This window comes from Haemaphysalis longicornis, unplaced genomic scaffold (genome assembly GCF_048455015.1).
Source record: "Haemaphysalis longicornis isolate Haplotype H1 unplaced genomic scaffold, Haemaphysalis longicornis Haplotype H1 scaffold_41, whole genome shotgun sequence".
Taxonomy (NCBI): Eukaryota; Metazoa; Arthropoda; class Arachnida; order Ixodida; family Ixodidae; genus Haemaphysalis; species Haemaphysalis longicornis.
This window is the reverse complement of record NW_027526365.1, coordinates 2,667,390-2,688,751: the sequence shown is the minus strand read 5'-3', so window position 1 is coordinate 2,688,751 and position 21,362 is coordinate 2,667,390. Positions and strand designations below refer to the sequence as shown.

Here is a 21,362-nt window from a genome sequence, read left to right as displayed (position 1 = left end):
GGCTGCCGTCGTCGGCTTATTAAGATTTCTCTCTCCGTCTCTTACTGAGCCACAAGGAGCCCGAACGATGCAACTCTGTCCAGGTAGTTTATTATGTCCTGGTAAGCTGGTGCAGTTGCCGAGGCATAGGATGAAAAAAGGGCCGTTTCCTCCTGCAGTTTCGCGTTTTTTGCGCGAACTTCGGCGGTAGGTAGCGAGGCCACTGACATGGGGCCCCTCAGAAGCGCCGGAATCCTGTACTGGAATGAAAACTGCGCAACTTGCAAGAACTGAATGAATTGAGCTAAAGTTGGGTGAAAATTGCTCAGCCGACTGTAAAGGCCGTTGTGCCAGCCTTCCGCCATGTTGGTAGTGCGAGGGCCTTGTGCACCGAACTGTCCCCAGATGTCTTTAACATTTGGCTTGGAAATCCAAAAACTGTCCACATAGTTGGCAAACTGTTGCAGCCACGCGTTGTCGAGTGGGGCAAGAGGTGGTCTTGATGCGATGAGGTCCTTCGCAAATTCCAGACGGAATTCTTCTGGCACGAACGGGAGGTGACGCACCTTCCTCAGCCATTCCTGTACCAGCAAATTCTTCTTACACAGGCTCCGCAGGCCGAGCTCATCGCATTTGGAGTTCATCGCCTTCGCAAAGTGAAAAGCGCAGCCACGAATCGGAAAAAATACAAAATAAAAATGAAATAAATTTAATGCAAATACACATGGCTTCATACTCATATTTAAAATTGGTTGGTGCTGCGGCCTATGTATACTCCAAAATAGTCGCTTTTAAGAACTAGTTTCCCTCGTACAATATAAGGAGCGGTTTTAACGCCTGTTGAGTAATAATATATTGATGTGTTGTGCCGAAAATGATTCAAAGGTGCGTGTGTGTGTGTCACACGCAGCTCATGTGACGGGAAAGCTGAATGCTCAAAAGCACCAGGAAAAGCCACCTGTCATCCAAATAGCGCATTATTCCCTGCATCAGCCTTTGCTTAAGTGTTTCATTTACCGTATCTTATCTTTTTTTTCCGCCTGAAGTGTTGCAAATGCGATACTAATATCTTGGGCCTCGCTTGATAATGACTTGCTCGCCTAGTTGCGTTCTTTTCTTACTAATTAATTTTGATTCGTGAGAGTTAATCCTTTCGTATCACCTCAGTCTCCAGTTCTTTCCGGGGTTCCTCAGGAGATTTCCTTGGTACGCTTCCTTTTGACATATGAATGGCGTTATATTAACGACTTTAGTAGTTAATTACTCCGTTCGCCGTTTAATCTGTAATTTACCGGGAAATAACGCTCACAAACAATTCCCTGTCATTTCATTCGCACCAAACGCAGCGTTGCTTTGGTGCAACAAACCGGTGACCGCTAACCACTAACCGCTAACAAACCGTTAACTAATTAATATTACTGTGTGTGTCACGCAAAATTGCGCCTTTTTAAGATTATATAATACAACTTTGGTTGCCCTTGAAAGCTATTACTAGTACTCAGACGTTCGTAATTAAAACATTGTTTCTTAGAAACAATATGCTTGTACTTCGAATATTCATTCGTGGAAACAACATGTTATTTCTACAACACAATTCCTACCACCAACTATGGCACGTAAGGTGCGAGGTTTCATCAGTGCCTTCAAGTCTCTACTTACAACCTCTGAACGTAGAACGTTTGGCGCTGAGGAAAACTTCGATTGCGGCAGTAGCGAGAGATACGGCCCGCCAGTCTACAGTTGAAGCATATGGGCTTGTTACCTGTAGTTCGCCATTCTGCGGGATTTCTGGATCGGTAACGGGTGTACCATAACAGCTCCTTTCGGCGTAATCAAAACAAGCGTGAGGGCATTCGGTCTTGAATGAGCGATCGCGGAGAGGGGATGTAGCCCCAGATTCATCAGTTTATCACGAACGACGTTTTGGACCTTGGAAACAGTTGGACAGGCTGATTGACATAGCAAGGCTATCAGCAAGGAGACCTAGTATAAGGGTATTCAAATATTGTGAGTCTCTTTCTTGCCACACGGCGCGCGCTGATTGGACGCCGGAGAAGCGCCGGTGGGAGGAGCAATGGCGCGCTTGCCGATGCGGCGGCACCCTTTCTTTCGTTGGACCAGAATTTGCCCCATTTGCGCAGCTTGGGGTAATGGCAGGGGTCAGCGCGAGCGCAGTGCGATTCCCGCGTCTCGTCCTCGGGGCTCGTCCTCGGTGATGAACGAAGCCCCGGCAACGGTAAGCATGCTCCTTCTTGCTTAAGCTATCCGAAGGGGATCGTCTCCTCCACGGCAGCAACTATTATCAAGAACCATTCCCCAACAACGGGACGAGTCACCGAGCTGGTGTGTGTTCCGGCTCACTCGCTCGTGCAAGGCAACGTCACCGCCGACCAGTATGCCCGAGAACTAGACATCCGTCCGGGCCAAGGAAGAGCAACCGCACCCCGTCACGAGTTATAAAGAGATCGTCCGCCTATACAAGGAAAGTAGAACGAGGCTTCCGAAGTCGCACAAGCAATTTAACAGACTGCAGCAGACTATACTGCGCCGCTTACAGGCAGGGTCGTTCGCACACCCAGCGATTCTGCGCAAAATGTAACTTGCAGAACATCAGAACATGAGAACACATGTCCGTACTGCAATGGAGACGGCACTCTCGTGCACATATGGCACAAAACTAGATACCCCCTACAACCTTCCCCCCTCCCCTGACCCGCTCAAGCGATGGGAGACCTTACTGTCCAGCCCTGACCTCACCATTCAGCAACAGCTGGTGGTTCGAGGAGAAGAATTACTGGATACATATGGGTGGCTAATAGGGAACCAACCCAACGTGTGCGAAAAGAGAATTTATTAGAAAACCACATATCGGCGACCACTCTTTATTTGAGCCTGAAAAGAAGTTGTTAAATCAATCAATTGCTTAAACCGACCCGCCGACCCGATCAGGCATAGCGTCGAGAGCCGGTGGCTACTTGAGTGTAGCAGAAATTATAACCCGTCTACAAAGAGCTTCTCCCTGTGCTTCAGGATTGCTGAAGCGTGCAGAGAGCGTTCCGCAAATCTTCAAGTCATGTTAGTTTATTTTTAACCGTTTTTATCCGTTATACATTTTTAGTACGTGTTAGTTCTAGCGCGATGCGTTCGAAAACGAGTGCCTCGGTGTTTTAGAAGCGTGACTCCATTACACGACGACGACAGGATACGCCTACCACCCGAGCCCCTTAGGGGCTTCGTTCTTAAAAGAAAATTGCCGTACTCGGCCCTCATATATCAGGTATATGCAGAGGGATGGTTCATACGTTGCGATTTCTTCCTGTACGGTACGGTGTACCGTGGCGATTAATCAATGTCTATGCGTTCAATGATACTGGCCAACGAGCCAGTTTCTTCAGAAATTTGGATGAGATTTTTATTCTATTTGTGACCGTGCTGTTGTATTTTTGGTTGACTTTAATTGCGTCTATGAACCATATGATCCCGCCTAATCTCTATCATTTAAGGTTATGAGCGCTGACGTTTTGTCGTCCGTCATTGCGGCTTCTGGGCTACTGGACACTGGGTTTCCAGGAAGAGCGGTTTGGTTGCATACACATTTTCAAAAGCATTCCCATGATCGGCTTGACAGGGTTTACATTCCTCTGCGCTCCTTCGCCACCGTCCTGTATGTGCAGTCGAACCCATTTCTTTCTCCGATCACTGTCTTGCCGTTGTGCGCCTAGGCGGAGGGAGTCGCAGTACTTTCGGACCTCAATGGGCTCTATGGAAACGTAATTCGTCTCTATTACGGGAAGAAGGCTTTCGTGGGCGTGCGCGGGAAACATTGCAGGCATGCATTTCCACCCATTTGCCTTTTAGGGGCGAAGCTCCTTAGGGACTCGGGCAGTCGGTGTCTCCTGTCATCGTAGTATCATGCAGTCACGGCACGAAAACCCCGGGACATTCGTTTTCCAATGCCTCGCGGTAGAACGTAACGCGTACTAAAGGAACATACCGGGACATTTATTTGAAGAGCGCGCTCACTATCAAATAGGTAGAAATTGCACTAGAATTTCTGCTATTCTACGAAAAGAATCGCTTACAGTAGCATCTTCCGTCCGCAACACCGTCGTTTAAAACTGGTAAAACGACGTCCTGGCCTTCAAGTGCGAGGGGCTACATAGGAATATGACTATAAGTAGCCCAGGGCTGTTCACTTGACTGAGGGATGAAAGCAGAAAAGTCGGAGACAAAAAATGGACTAGGTTGTCGCAAGACCATATCGGTTCGCGAAACATACGAGAGGCGTTCGTTCTGCAGTGAGCAAAAATAAGCTGAACGTGCTGTTGATTGTGCGCTGGAGAACTACAACCTACCTCTGCCCCGCTGGACACATATATAGTATAAACATGTAATACCCTTGCCATATATCAAAGATTTAGTTCGACCAGAATACAAAATACAGCTTCGTTCAGTTTGAAAGGGCTATGCTTTGGTAAGTAACTGAGCTCTACTCAAGTCATGAAAGATGTTTTTTAACCGGGCAAAAACCTAGATATGTTGCAAAACTATCACATTGCGCGCTACACGACATCAGTGGTTACGCGATAGAGGGCAATGCTCTAAACATAGCTATCAGCGTGAGCACTGTACAGGGGCCGTCATAAGTAATTGGAGCACGAGAGCTATGGCCGAACTAGAGCCACTAGATCGTAGCTTATTTAGTGGCTCTAGGCCGAAGCGCATCGGAGCGCCGTGTAGCTGCACCGGCGGTAAATGAAAGGAAGAGAACACGCATGCGTACCTGCCGACGGAGATAGCCCATCTACACCTCTCAAACAACTTTTTTAACCTGGCTTCGAGTATTGTTCGCAGCATACTGATCTCGGTGGCAGCGCTAATAGCAGAGCCGCATCTGGCAGCGTCTCTGGCACACGTCCAGTAAATGTGAGCTGCAGGACAAGCGGCGCGCTATCCCAGGAACTTGTAGCGAGTTTTTTCTTTGAAATATTGTAGGTGTGTACGCTATCAGCGCCATCGCCGGGACCACTATGGTGCGAACAATGCTTGAAGCCAGGTTAGAAAAGTGGTTTGAGAGGGAAATTTGTGTGGTTTGAGAGTAGTTTGAGTGGTTTGAGAGTGGTTTGAGAGTGGTTTGAGAGTGGTTTGAGAGTGAATTGAGTGGTTTGAGTGAATTGAGTTGAGTGAATTGAGTTGAGTGAATTGAGTGAATTGAGTGAATTGAGTGGTTTGAGTGAATTGAGTGAATTGAGTGGTTTGAGAGTGAAATTGAGAGTGAAACGGGCTCAACACTTCCATCACACGACGGTACGAATTAGCAGCGCCGTGACGCCTAGACAACAGTTGGGGGACATCCGAAAGCCTTAAAGGAGCCATGAAGAGAAAACAAAAGTTTGTTTTATTCGAAAGATTAGGTGTTTCATAGTACCCCAAGCGCTTTCCCGGAAGCAAATGATGCTTTATTCGCTGAGAAATAAGGCAATTTAAGCCAAATTTTTAAATCTCCCGCTAAAATTGAACATTCCGTGACGTGTACAATGGTGTCATAGAGCCGGTCCATGAAACAGATACTTAGTATGTCGACTCCATATAGCACCCACACGCGGGAGTCGATCGAGACGGCGGCCATTTTAAAAATACTAGTAAAACCTAGTGCACCCGCAGCCCTAGTCATGGAATCGCCTGATCCGGAGAACAAAACTCTCGCCGAGGAGCTCGGGCTTGCATTTAACAACCTCACACCACAAAAACGCTTAATGCTTCTAAGTGCACGAGCGGCAAGAGTTGTGGGATACGCGGTGGACGGGAAAGCGACCATTCAGCGATAGCCACAACAGACGAACGCCCAGCCGTCGGCACCGCTGCCTCGTCAGCCCCGTCACGACGGACGAATATAGACTGGTACGTATGTGCCGTATTTTGATTACGGTTAATAATAGTTCAATTTCAGTAGCAGTATCACTTATGCCAGTTGGCCGGTGTCGTGTATGGAAAGCCGTTCGAAAGTACTCGAACAAACTGAAGTTTTCAGTGGTTGTAAACTGGAAACGAGCTCGTAACGGCAGCAGCAAGCCAACACCATTCGAAACTTACGCGACGACTGGCACTATCTCGTCGCTTCTTGCTGTTCCTTACTCCCCTCGTTTCTATTTTTACCTTTGCTGGTTGGCGATATGACGGCCAACCTCCTGTGAAGGGATTACGATACGAAGCAAGGTCGCGGCTGTGCGTGCTGGAACGGTTCGTTGGCCCCGAAGAGCCTCGAACCCGAAAATTCGTCTGCGCGACGGCGAGATGTCGAGCTCGGCCGGCGCTAGTTTCGTATGCATTGGCGCACACGCTTGTGAGTTCGTTCGGACCTTCAACCGTTTACTCCGCCGTTCTTTGTCATAAAAAGAATGTGCAGTATGTTTCACGGGCATTTTGCTCGCTATGCAAACTGTAAGCCCTGCCTAACATGCGTTGGCTTTTGCCGGCCTCCGCCAATCGCAGAGCATTCCCAAGTGACATCACAGGTTCTGTTGCGGAAACTGAGCTGGTGGGTCGCATGGTCATTTCCTTTTTTCCTAATTATGTAGCTTATTTGAGCGAAGTTTGCGTTATAAGTGGTGTCGTTATGGTTCTAACGAGGCAATCTTTCGAATGAATCAAACTTGTGTTTTCTCTTCATGGCTCCTTTAAAGTGCGCCACAAAGGAAAGCTTACTCAGCGGTCATATTGCAAAGCCATTCGGCAACCCGAGGCGAAGCAAGGCGTCTCAGGCTGTTACCCAGACATTCACGCTTTCCTATTCACAAGCATTAAGAAGTGCTTAGAGAGAGAGAGTAAATGTTTATTGAAAAAGGAGAAGAGGTCGGCCTGAGAAATTGATCTTGGGCCTGCTACTTCCCTCTGGGGGGAGGGTACTGGGGACAGAAAGAGAAAGGAATGAATATGGAAGGTATGGGGAATGAAAATGAAAGCGACAAATGAACTATGTACAAGCAGTAAACCAATAAACGTCTCACGTACAACGGGGCGCTGAATGAGATGACAACAGTTCACTTTTAAGCACATGACTATCATCCATGGGTAAAAAAAAAAAAAAAACTGCTCAGACATTATTTCGCAGTCTGTTCAATTTTGTCACAACCTAGAGGCGAGAATCCAAAGAGGAGTCACCAAGAAATGTTAACAGGGCTTTAACGGCTAGGCTTTGGTTCCTGTTGTCAGCCCACGTGCCCAAAATCTTTTGTTCGGACAGAGGGCGAGTGTCCAAGCGTAGTAAAGCTGTCTCAAGGTTCATTCGCTCACTCGAGTACTTTGGACAAGCACTAAGCAAATGTTCGATAGTCTCAGGACAACCGCACAGAAGGCAGTCTGGGCTGTCCTCTCGCCCGATTGTGTGAAGATACTTCCGAGTCAATGCTACTCCAAGACACAGCCTGTGTAGCAATGTCTCTTGACTTCGACGAAGACGAGGAGCATGACTGACCCAGAACGTCCGCTCTGGATCGAGCTTGTGAAGGCGTTCATGTCGATTCTGTGGGTCCGACGAATGCAAGGCTGCAGCTTGTTTACGCGCTCCGTAGAGTATCGGGTTAGCATCCTGCCTTGTGATGGGTATAGACAGGAGAGTTCCATTGTGGTGTGCCTAAATTTTTTTGTAGCGTAAGCTACACTATGCTACGTCGGGCAGTCTTCGCGGGATGACCAGTTTTGCCATTGAGCGCTAGAGGAGAGCCCACTTTTTCCTGCGTACATTTTCTTCCCCGCCCACAACAGAAATAAAAGTAAACCCAACTGATCTGCACTTCCTGTGTCTTTGAAAAAGACCAGTTCCGGTTGGAACGTAAGAATAATCGTATAGTTAACCTTATAGTCAGGAACCTCATTTCTTAACTATATACCGTAATTACCCGATTCTAACGCGTCCCCGATTCTAACGCGCACCCGATTTTTCCGGCAAAAAAAACGAAAAAACTTGCACCTCCGATTGTAACGCGCACGGAACTTTGGCAAGAAAAACCAATGCGAGGGAAACGGGCGATTTATTTCTCGAAGTAATGTCACTCTCTCACTCCTCGTCGCTCTACGCTGACCACAACATCTCGTCCTTGGTGGCGTCAAGCGCGTTCGCGATGCCACACTTCATAACGGACGTTCAACCATGGCCGATGGGATCGTGGCCCACGCCTCGCACGCCAATCCTGCAAGCTTCTCCAGAGGCGCACGCTTCAGCCGACCGCTCGTTTTGAACGCGTGAGAGCCGCTGCTGCCACTGCTGTCATCGATCGCGCAAGTGGAACGATTGGATGGTTTGTGTGAACGCCGATAGAAAAGCTTAAGCGCCTATGCTTCCTGCGTCCGAAAAATCGTTGCTAAAAGCTTTGGCGCCATCTAGAGATGGCGATGGCGATGGGCTGGACAAAATTTCCGTTGTTTTGGCAGTTTCGGTTTCGTATCCGATTCTAACGCACATGCGATTTTTCGACCTATATTTCCGGAAAAAAAGTGCGCGTTAGAATCGGGTAATTACGGTATATATTGTTATGAAACATGACGATTCTCTCCGACAGGCAGCAGATCGAACGATTGCCTTCTTTACTTGTCCGATCATGAATTAACATCCAAGCCACTTATGCTGATGATCATGTACAGATGGCGGTTACAATGGTTATGTACAGGTGAGAGATTGACCACACCGGTGGACGGTGGATAGGCAGAGGATGGGATAAGTATCCTTCACCAAGCGCCCTGCTCGGAGCAGCGGCCCGTTAACGGGGAGAGCTAGGACATTCTTGGATAAAACCAGCGCGAATTCAGACGAAGACGAAGGAAGTAACCACAAGGAGAGCCGCTGGTCTAACAACTAAATTTTTAATATCAGAAAGGGTGAATATAAATACTGAATACAAACAAAAAAAAAGAAATAAAAAGACAATGCGCATGGGCAAACAAGTTCGCAAAGGTCACGTTGATACCACAAGTAGATGTGCGCATGTTACAATCAAGGCACACGCAGATACGCAATCTCTTTAGGATGGAGACACATGCTTGTCTGGCTTACACACTTGTCACCTCCTTCGGCTATGTGGAATGCCTCCATGATTTCGCGGGTTGTTTGATTACTGTACCTAAATAAAATGCTAGTGGCAGAAAAATTAGGCTTGCATGGGATGATACAGGGCCTTTGCACTTAGCGCAATGCGAAGAAAGATGGGATGATACAGGTCCTTTCAATGACAATTCATGTTCTCTTAAACGCACGTTGATACAGCGGCCAGCTTGCCCAACATAGGTTCGGCCACAGGGCAAAGGAATACTGCACACAACTCCCGTTGCGCATGCGACATACCGGTTCTTGTGGTTGACACCACAACCAACCCCTTTCTTCTCACTTCCCTGCTCTAACTGTCTGTCAAGCCTGCCACATACAGAACGCAACTTGTAGCGGGCCGTGATAGCCACTTGCACTCCATAGAGATGGCCCACTTTTTTTAGGCGGTGTGTGATCGTATGTATGGAATGTGAATGTGTGTGAATGTATGGAATGACGGCAACTTTTTTTGGTCTTTTGTGTGTCCTCAGCAACATCCCGGCCGCCAGACTTTGTTTTTAGAATTTTTACAAGTTTTTCACACGACCATGACAAGAGATACTGTGGAAATCCCGCCTCCCTTAACTTTTTAACTTGCTCATTGAAGGTGTTTGTCATCAAGAATGTCTCAATTCAACTAGCCCAGCTTGCAACCCTCCTGCGGGGGATAGGAGGCAGAGGAGAGATAGACGAGGGGGGAAAGGAGACGTGCGCGGGACGTGGTGGAGGAAGGCGAGCAGGCCACCGCCGCAGTGATACACGCGCGCCACGAAGGAAGGCCACGAGGCCACGTGCGGCACAGAACCATGAGAGAGAGAGAGAGAGAGAGAGAGAGAGAGAGAGAGAGAGAGAGAGAGAGAGAGAGAGAGAGAGGTGGGGGGGGAGGGAGGGAGGGAGACAAGGAAAGAACTTTATGTGAGCACAAACTAGTAGAAGGAAGGGGTGACAGGGAGGAAGTCACCTAGCCTTCCCCGTTAGATGGCGGCCATGAGCCCGTGAGTGACAGAGGTATACGAACATACAGCTGTGGTCCCTCGTGCAGCGGCGAGGCTTAACTAAAACAACGCCGTGAGGTGAAAAAGAGGGGAAAACAATACTGTTGCGTGCAGCTTCGCTACCCTCAATTCTCACGCATTGATGTGAGCTTCCTTCATGTTTTTCTCGAAGTTCGCGTTAAAATTTATATCACGGATTTTAGAACAAAGCTGCCTTTCAAGTCAACCGAACTTGTATTTTACTGCATGTATTTTACTCCCCAAGTATTTTTGGTCGAGCGAAAACACCAGTTTTATTGTAATACTGGCACAAACTTTTCTCGCATAGTTTAGCCCACTGGCGCTCAGGAAAGCACCACGAACATCATACTAAAAAGGTATGCCAAGTATTGCTAGAATTAACATGCTTTGATAACTGTCATTAGAGATTCTGGTTAACGGGCACAAACAATGCCATGAATAATCTAGCAGTCACTTTCGCTGCAGCCAGTAAAACTAATGAAAAACAATGAGGGCTAGTAGCAGTAAAAACCTTTAATGGGAAGGGAAGGCCGATTGGCCAGAGGGGGGAAATGGGAATAGCAGGGAGGGAGAAATAACACTTCCTGAATCTTCAAGGGTCGTGCAGGCAGCTTCCAAGTAAGGCATTAATCGTCCAGTTTGAGGGGCCGAGTGGGTTATAGGCCCCGGCTCACACTACTCGAGCCAGACCGCTCTCAAGGGAAAACGTGCCTAGTGCGGCGAAGAATTGGGGTCAACATATGGGGGATTATCTGGTGAAGAACCTTGGCAGTGCACGTTCGAGAATATTGCGGAGTCAAAGTACGTTTTTTTTTGCCGATGACATGCAATATCGATTGGAGTGCTGGACAAGCTAACTTAATTGATGACAAGTTAAGAGCAATGCCGAATTCGTTTCGCGGTTCAAAGCCGGCCCTTTTTTTTTTCAAATAATAATTTTACTTAGTTTTACTAGCCTTGTAGCTAGCCGGCCGGTGAAAGGTAGCATCAGCAGCTCACCAGAGCTCAACTATTCCTCCCCGTTTCACGATCATACCCTTCGACGTGATGTCTACGCCGACAATTCGTACCAGACAGCGCCGATATATGAAGGGCGAAATGTATTGAACACCGGTGTATTGAGGACCCTGCTGTGGATGGAGGAGAGACGACAGCGGCGGCTGCGTAGCGCTCGTGCAGAGGCCGGAGCCAATGAGGGCGGTGCGTGGTCTATTTTGCGCCTGCGGGCCGGGGGTCGCCGAGCGGAAGACGCGGTGAAGAGAGGCGCTTGACGCAATCTAGGTTAGGGCTCCGGGCGCCGGCCGCGCCACAGTCATGGTCACATGGGCCGCCACCGCCGACGCCGCTCGGCAGCCACTGCCTGCGCTCTCCTGTTGCTGCTGATGCCTTGACTCAGCGCTAACTAAGCACCCCTGAGCGCGCTATTCGGCGACTGGCACATCGGCTTCTTCTCCTGCGACAACGCCCTCAAAATGAGCGTACACTCAACGTGTACGTGCGTTGAGATGGTGTGACAGTGACAGGATCCACAACGAACGTCCCCATTTCCCGCAGTGCAACCTCGGCGCGGTGAGTAAGACCACCTGGAGACACGTGTGTGGGATGCTATGAGGAATTTCTTGTCCATTTTTGCCGGGGTTGCGCAACGTATGTTTCATGTGACTTCATCTTCCAAACAGACGTAGGGAGAAAATTGCCTGGAAGAACTTCTCTCGTCTCGTACGGGTGTTTGGCTTCATTGTAGTCTAAGTAATGGCATCGACATCCCGAGTCTGTTCTCGTTGTTGTTAACGTGAGCTGGTGACAACAAACATTAAGAAAATAAACGCCGTGGCAGCCCACTATAAATGCCAAAAAATGAAGCAAGACTTCCTAGAGAAAAGGGTTTTTCGAAACACAGCCACTTCCTGCTCTATTTGGAAACGCTTCAAGGCCACGTGGTTTGCGGGTTTGCGCCATAGTTTCTAAGCGGTTGCCAAAAGTCACAAAACATTGGGCTTAAACTCATCGCTGCCAGAGATATTTCGGATTTTCGAAGCTTTCATTGAGAAAGTTTAAACGCAACAAAATTTAATGCTATTCTTTGCCCGTCAAGGAGGTACCACTTGGTCGCCTTTGTGTGTGCGAGTTCGTAGATTGAAGAGAGTCGATCCACAAGCGGGTCCGAGCCGTAGCCGCAGCCGAGCCTTAACCAGAAGCGACTCCGTTTTTGTCAAACTGGAGCGGAAACTATCTGCACGAAATAGTTGCCTACATTTCAGATCAGAACTTAAGCGTGAGAAAAGGGAAAACCAACTGCCATCAACGCTAATGATTGGTGCTACTTGGTTGTAAACAAGATTTCACGCGCTATTTTCAGATGAACACAAAAGAACAACGCAACGCACATGGGTGGTGCGCAAGCTAAGCTAATGTGAACGAAAAATTACGAGCACCATCAATGACCTGTTGTAACCGATTCGGTGCGATGTATAGAGCCGGTTAAGTGAACCGGGCCAAACCTGGGCAGCACACCATCCTAGACTGGTTTTAGTTTCATTAGGTAGGGTTGTCGGGCTCGTTTTGCCGCTTCAGTTTCAACGCAAACTAAAATTTGGGACATTAAATTTAAAATTCTTGTTGGTACGTATACCAAAGTGAAGTAGGCAGAACAAATACAAAGCAGCCAGAAAATAGAAACGCCGTTTAGCACAAGGATCCATTGATAATGTTTGCCACACCAGGCGATGATGAGGCTTTTAGCACTGGAATGTTTGAATGTCTGTACTTTGGCTTTACTTCTCACTTTATTGCTGCTGAATAAAAACAGTGGAGTCTACAAAGCGAACTTGAAAAGTGCACTCAACGTTGAGAATTGAGAATTTCTTTTGTTTCAATAAAAACGCCCTCGGTAAATTTTAAGCATGTGGCTAAAGGTTGAAATACGAAGCCTGCCGACCGAGATCGAGTTTCTGCCTATGCAGTAGAAGCAGTACATTAGGGACAATTTATATAATACTTCCAAACCTGTAACTTCCACACAACATAACTTGTGCAGACGACATCGACCAATGCCTTCTACATGAACAAACCACGGCCGGCAACACACAGATTATGAAATTCCCACCTTATTGAACAAAGTTCCGAAGCACATTAATTTTCGCCAACGGTTGTCAAAAACACAGATTAAACATGTCCTGTTAGAGCAGTGAATGGCATATAGCTAGAATTTACCGAAGTATGAAACAAATTGTTGCAGCGAAATTGTAGATATCTATATTGAAGTAAGTCTCTGTTTTGGGTGTATTGTGTTGCCCTTTCACTCCTTGCAGTGCACGGAAAAACTCGCGAATGTGGAGATACCATATCCTGTGTGAAAATGTCGTTCTGTATTTTTTATTTGTTTTGTGCAAAGTAGTCGCACGTTGATCGTCCGGGGAGCATGACTGCAAATGTATTCTCTCTAGTTTTTTGGGTTTTTTTTTCGTTTTTTTTTTGGTACACTCGACTGCAAGTGTGCAATGTAATACACTCTTCCCGCACGCTACCTGCCACTAGGAGCAGGGTCCGTCGTCAGCCTCCCCCCCTCTGCTCCCCTTTCTGTAGGGAAAGAAACGATCAAGAAGAAGGAAAGAATAGACGGTTGAACGATTTGGCCAATGTTCATAGAGTTATTTCATTATTTGTATATTTTTCTACCTGCAGGGCCAAATTCATTAATAGGGAATGGCGATAACTGATAAAATGCAACAAAAACGCAAAGACAAGAATTAAATAATAATACAATGCCATATTGACTGAAAATATCACTAAATATGTACCACCCAGAACATGAAGATAGGCATTTAAAGCTCCTTTTTATATTTAGTTAGCTACATCATTTCCAAATGGTCCTATCACAGATGCATACAGCGTCCGAAGGTACTTGATGATAATCGCGACCTGCCTGAGACAACAAAAGAGAAAAAAAAAGCTTGATGTTTCAAATGCTCATTTTACCTTTTTTGTTAATTTTTTATGCCATAAAATTCCTAATTTTGCCTAGGAGTGAAATGAAGGAACAACACCGGACGATTATGCAACTTAGGAAAAACATTTCATCCAAAAATTTGGCGGCGAGCCCACGGGCATGGCAGATTGAATGGTCAACATACTGGCGTTTCAAATTTAGTTCGACAGAACAATCTAACAAAATGAGTTTGAGCAAGTTCTAGCCGGATAGTATACTTTGCAACTGTTTCCTGAAGTTACGACGTACGCAACCTAATATGCAGTGAGTGTTGTAATTGTATGTTCAGTGTGTAGGTGTCAATTTGGGTTAGTGGCAGTGTAAAGGGCAAAGTTTTTGCACGATATAACTGATTCTTTTAGAACATTCTCAAGATAAAAATTAATCAACAAATTTTAGCATGATAAATGCGCATTATTTCAGTTTGATGGGTAAGCTCGTTCAAACTGTGCTTTGGACCAAACAAAAGGACTGATGTCAGGCTGAGTATGATGGTGTCCTTATTAGCATTAATTTGGGGGGAAATAACACCGCCATACGAACAAAAATGCCGTTAGATTTTAACGGAGAAAGCGAGTCATTGTTACAAATATTGGAACGAAAGTGATCCAAACCTGCTCCATGTGATGCACCCCAATAAACGGGGTTCATGGAAGAGCAATAGTAAAATGAAGAAGTCGCCCGTACAAAAGCCTGAGGAATGCTCTTCAAAAAAGTCGAAATATACAACCGGAATGAAATATTCTACCAGACATTTCCTGCAACTACTGCGTAAAATTAAACTTTTGCACAGAACATCGCCATTCTCGTGGGAAGCAGTGTTCCACTGCGGCTAAAATTAGGTTTGGAACCAGAAAGCCATCTGGATTAGTGTAAACAGGCTCTGCAACTCTGAAGCAGTTACTGTTGAAGGAAATCAGGTAATAATCACATAAAATGTCACTGCTAAAACACTTAAAATTGTAATTTACTCTCCCTACTCATCTTTTCATTAAAAGTGTACCGATGTCAAATACTGTTGAAATTTGTTTTGCTTTTCAATTAGAGCTATATGCCATGGTATGTCTCGATAAAATTCGATTTAATACGAATGAAATCCGAAGTTGAGTTATATAAGCAGCCAATATTTTTAGCAACTCCAAACGCATCAATTTGCACTGTAGGCGTACTTACGTAATTGAAAGTTTGTACTGGGGTGGTGCATCTGCAGGTTGAGAGTGGTAAAACGCTTGCTGGAGACACGTTGGTCAGATCAATCATTTAAGCTGTTGTTTACTGAAGCGTAGAATGTACGTTGCGCCAAAATTTTTATTTATTAGATAAAGTATAGATACAGGCATCTGCCGATAGAACGTCGCTCAACGTGGTTTTATGGCTGCAAGGTAAATATAAGAGCAGTCTTGTACGCATCACGACGTGAAGGGGAAGCATAAGTGCCCGAAGAAGTCGTTTTTTTGTGGTTTGATGGCCGTTTACATATATGTTATGCCTTGGCGCTTCTACATCCAAGGTGGTGAGTTGCTTTGGTGCGTGTAGTCTAAATGCTGTAGCCCCTTATTTAGGTCACTTGGAGTTATCATCACACTTACACGTGAAGACGCTTGCAAATGCACCAAGTTCATTATCTTTCACGGCAAAATTCGCTCTCCTGCAGCAAAGATTAGCTTCACTTTCCTTACGCCATTTCGTGCAGTAATTCTAGTAATGCAACGATGAAGGCTAACTAACAAGCTGTCCCTGTTTCCAGGATGGCACGGGCGTGCTAAGATATCAGCTGCAGTACTTCGAATTAAATGTGTTGTGTACAACGCAGCCGATTGCAGTACGGTTGCCCGGGGGATGAATTCAGTAACTAAGAAACTGAGCATGTATGGAAGAATTCCTGTGCTTCACATGGGCAATGGGTTAAAGTTGGAGGGGTCGGACTGCATAATGTGTCATCCAAGATATATCCCTTAAAATGATGACAGATGGTGTAGGAAGCCGGGTACAACTTATAACTAATATTATGGTCATGATGCAGTTCATTTGCGAAAAAACCTCATGAAGATTAGGATTACGATACGCGCCACAAAGTAGTTCGCCCTGGTCGATCTTTGTTGAAGCTCAGGTGCCCAAGTTTGGGAAATCAGCAATGCCTCACGAAAAAAAATTCTTTATAAATTGATAGAAGCATATCACCATTTTAAGACATAATGTAATCGCCGGGTACATATAGAAATATCAGACCTCTTAAACTGTTTTAAACTTTTTGCACATTATCAGGTGTAGGGGTGCGCACACGTTTCAGTCAGAGCAACTCTATACGCAGAGCAAAAATCTATCGGGGATGATTGTCTATCTTCTTTGTGTGACTTCGGTTTGTTGCTTGTCCCGCCTTCCTGTGGAGAAACGTCATTTACTTCAGTGGTCGCGATACCACGCAGTGTTCTCGTTTTCCCAACTTATTGAGGTTGAATTACGTGTGTAGGGACTGTTATATACGAAAAGTTTGCTGTAGTTTAGCAGAAACGGGGCAGAACTGGATTAGGTTTTGTCGAGTTCGTCCAGTTTTTTTCCGACGGGTAGTGAGGCAAAAATCTTACGATATTGTCATACCTGTCTGTTTCAAAATCGTGCGAGCAGACGTACCTGTTATTATGTTTGAATGTTCACAAATGCCAAAATAACTTAATGACTCCCGTTCGGTGATGGAGTACCTCGACGGTGCACAATTTCGCCTGCGGGAAATGAGTGTATCACTTCATCTAGCACTGACATTATTTTTTTTGAGCTCGACATAGATTCTCTCAGCGTCAGATTAATCGCAAAGAAGAAATCATTGCCCCATTTACATTCCTCGATTTCGTGGATATCTGACTGCAGACGGTCACTCTGTGCAACCCTGCAACAAGCAAGGGAACGATTAAAATACACAGCCCTCATCGTATTGAGCTCTGTATTCAAATTTTAGTATGCATATTAGTGGCGTGCATCAGGTCATATCCCCCCAATCACCCACCCCACCCCCCACCCCCCGCGTCCTGCAGAGAGAAGGGAGACAGGTGTGATGTTTCAATAAAACGGCAACATCACCTGGGTAGGCTGTCATAATCTGTGCGTGAGATTATGATAAAGAGTTTGTGAAGCTTGCCAAAAAAACTACAGACGTAGATGCATGAAAATGCACAGACAGGTAGTAACTCCCTTAAGCTCATTTATTCATAATAAAGGCACCGCATGTACCTACAGCACTTTTGCGCCACGCGACGTTGGAGAAGAAGTCCACAGGCAACATTTAACACCTAACTTAATTTTGTTTAGAGTTGGGCGAGCAGGCATGGGCTACTGGCTAACAGTGAACGCCGAAAACTGCAAGTATACACATGGCAAAAGACAATGCCAGACAATGTTATACAGGAGGGGCTCCATAGAAGACACTTTTACCGAGAAACCATAAAGGCAACCCAGGTCAGCCGCCCAAATAAAAATATCACTCTCCCCTACCTTACCACCGAAGAGGGGTTTAATAACGGTTGGATATGGGTCCACTGATCATTTGTAATTACGGCGACGTAGTGTTATTGCAGCAAGCTGAAAATATCGATGAACAGAAGTGAGGTACTTTGTGTGAATGATGTGTTCTTCGAGAAACCATTAGCAGAAACGTTACTCCAAATGACAAGGGTAGTTACAAAGACCAACCGTGTGCATAACCAGCTGCAAGGAAAGCCTCCGCACTCTTATGCACTGTTTGGAAACAATGACGCATCCTACGTGGACGCTTCCCAAGGAAGCGGCGCTTTGAGTGGTGTTTCACCAGCACAAAATGTTGCGTCTGCAAGGCGCGTCAGGTGTGCGTTGTCGCCGTGGCCATTTTGCGCACATGTTCCATGGGTGAGGCGCGCTGCATCAATGCGAAAACAATTCGTGGTCCAGTGAACAAAAAATCCGACGTCGGCGACTGGCCTCTGCTGCGGCTCAAACTATCATTGACAACGACACGTTCCATGGCGCGTGCGTCAGAAACAAACACAAAGCTGCGCTGCGCTTCACAATGCTGGCTATGGAATGAAACACAAAGAAAATCACCGTGCGAGCATTCTCAGAGGCACGTTGAAATCCGGCAAGCGCCTTTACTCAAACCTATGTCATTTCGGCGCGTCGAGATTTGCTTCGAGCAGAGTGCCTTGCTGATTTCAAGTCGACCCTGAGTGCCGTTCAGTCAGATTTCGCTTTTGTATTCGCTACTCAGAGGACCCCCACTGCGCTGGCGGCCTTTCAGATGGAGGAGAAAAGCGGTAAAGCCCGTGTGTCGATATTTCGGCGTATTTTAAAGATCACCACGTTGTCACGCTTAATTTGTAGCCCCCCACTACGGCACAGCGTTGGTGCCTCGCACTCCGTAATTCTACGCGTACCAAGGCTGTCCTATAAATAAAAAAGAGGTCTTTTCGCATTTAACTTACAGAAAATATTCTTGCAGGTGGCAGAATGCATTAGGCAATATCAATTACCAATGTTCCTGCATAAGTTATAAGAGGCAATATACCTTCTAAGTACGTTTACAGAAAACGTCACTGATAATCACACAAAATCACCACGAGAGAGAGAGAGAGAGAGAGAGAGAGAGAGAGAGAGAGAGAGAGAGAAAATAAACATCTTTAATTTCGAGCTTAATGGTGCAGGATGGCTAATGGCTACTGATGGCTAATGGCTAATCGAGCTTAATGGCTACTGTACAGTAGCCGGAACATCCAGGATAATGCCGAACGAGACAGTAGTTCAGAGGAGATAGACATCCCACCAGTAACAACCGAAGAAGTAAGGAAGGCTCTAAAAGAAATGAAAGGGGGCAAAGCACCTGGTGAGGATCAGATAACAGCAGACCTCTTGAAGGATGGCAGAGAAATTGTAATTGAAAAACTGGCAAACCTGTATACGCAATGCCTAATGACCGCAATGGTACCGGAATCTTGGAAGAACGCGAACATCATCCTAATCCATAAGAAAGGCGACATGAAGGACTTGAAAAATTACAGGCCGATCAGCTTATTGTCAGTCGTCTACAAGGTATTTACCAAGGTAATCGCTAACCGAATTTCTGCAACCTTAGATTTCAGTCAACCTAAAGAACAAGCAGGGTTCAGTAAAGGTTATTCAACAATGGACCATATTCACACGATAGAGAAGTGCGCTGAGTATACTGAACCCCTATATATAGCCTTCATAGATTATAAAAAAGCATTTGACTCGGTCGAAACCCTAGCAGTAATTCAAGCATTACGTAAGAATACTAGAGGATATCTACAATGGGTCTACAGCTACCATCATCCTCCATAGGGAGAGCACTAAAATATCTATAAGGAAGGGTGTCAGACAAGGAGACACAATCTCTCCAATATTATTCACAGCATGTTTACAAGAAGTATTCAGAACATTGCATTGGGAACAGCTGGGAGTAAGGGTTAATGGAGAATACCTCAGTAACCTCACATTTGCTGATGACGTTGCCTTGCTAAGTAACTCTGGGGACTAACTGCAAAGCATGCTTTCCTCACTGGGCGAACAGAGTAGAACCGTGGGCCTGAAAATTAATATTGTCACGGTATAAACAAAACTACTAGCGGAATCGTTTATTTACTCAGGCGAACTTGTGCCCACAAGCGAGCTGCGAACCTCTAGCCTTTGCCGAACTCTCGAGCTCCTCTTCCTTCTCTTCTTCTCCGGGTCCGTTTCTTCGTCGTCGTCGTCTCCACAAGTTATCAGCGGCTATCCCCCAAGTTGGGTATGTGGAGAAACCAGAGCGGTTGGTGAATGACTGCCCAGGGCATGGCGTCAAAGTTCAAACTCATTACCAGCCGTGGCATTGCCCCCCCTCCTGGATGGCATTGACCCGATGCCATTCGTTCAAAACAAGAGGATAATCATAACCACTTGGTTACAACTTCAGCATGCGGCGGAGACGCAAACGCGCACGAACAGTCATCGCCTTGTCATCGGGCGTGATACGGTTTCAGGCGTATGACATGCACAACGTCTGGGCAAGGTTGTCGCCTTGGAGAGGAAAACGCGTTTCCTTCTGGAACCACGACGTAGGTAACGTCCGATAGACGCTACAGAACCTTATAAGGCCCGTAGTAACGCCACAGTAGCTTCTCTGAAAGGCTGCGACGGCGAACGGGTGTGCATACCCATACGAGATCGCCGTCCGGTATTGTACCGTCGGGTATCAATTTCTTGCTGTGTGCGGATTCGGAAGCGGGCCAGCTGGCGAGCCTCTTCAGCTCTCTGCGTCAGGTTTTCGATATTGTCGTTCGTTATTGCACCGTTGTCAACAGGCAGCATTGCGTCTAGCGTCGTAGTGACCTCGCGACCGTACACAAGTTCAAACGGATTGAAGCGAGTAGTTTCCTGTACAGCCGTATTGTAAGCGAAGGTGGCGTAGGGAAGAATTTCGTCCCAGGTCTTGTGGTGAAGGTCAATGTACATAGACAGCATATTTGCCAATGTTCGGTTTAGTCGCTCCGTCAAGCCGTTTGTTTGGGGATGGTATGCGGTACTTTTCCGATGAGCGCTGTCCGTCAACCGGAGGACGTCCTGCACTAAGACTGCGGTGAATGCTGTGCCGCGGTCTTTTATAACAGCAGACGCGCCATGTCGGAGAACGATGTTGTAGAGAAAAAATTTGGCCACCTCTGCAGCAGTTGCACGTGGAAGCGCTGCCGTCTCAGCGTACCGCGTGAAATAATCCGTAGCAACAATAATCCACTTGTTCCCCGATGACGACCTCGGGAATGGGCCAAGTAGGTCCATCCCAATTTGGCGAAATGGTGCGTCCGGCGGATCCAGCGGATGTAGTAGTCCTGCGGGTTTGACGGTTGGTGCCTTGCGTCGCTGGCAGTCACGGCAGGTCCTCCCGTACTGCTGCACTGATGTTAGTAGTTTGGGCCAGTAGTATTTCTGATGGATTCTTGCAAACGTGCGGCTGACTCCTAGGTGCCCAGCGGTTGGTTCATCATGGCAGGCCTCTAAAATTTCAGTTCGTAATGCTGACGGAATGACGAGGAGAAACTTCGCCTTGCTATGGTCGTGATTCCTTTTGTACAGTACGTCGTCCAGTAGGCAGTAAGAATTTAGTCCCCGAAGAAAGGCGCGTGGAGCCGTGGTAACGTTTCCGCTAAGGTATTCAATGAGTGGTCACAATTCTGCGTCGGCCAATTGATGTGCTGCCATATCCGCAGTATGAACGACTCCGATGAACGGATATTCCTCGTTGGCGTCGGACGATCCGGCCGGAAGCGGGGCTCGGGACAAGTAG

General features: G+C 46.6%; 1 protein-coding gene across 1 annotated transcript in view; it reads left to right on the top strand.

Annotated features, from left to right (window-relative positions):
* The first annotated feature begins 11,350 nt into the window (after positions 1-11,350).
* The window catches only part of LOC144137598 (monocarboxylate transporter 10-like), a 49,607-nt gene continuing 39,595 nt past the window's right edge, over positions 11,351-21,362 (top strand). Inside the window, exon 1 of the mRNA XM_077669534.1 lies at positions 11,351-11,643. The gene's annotated coding sequence lies outside the window, so the exon portion shown is untranslated. The remainder of the gene's footprint in view (positions 11,644-21,362) is intronic.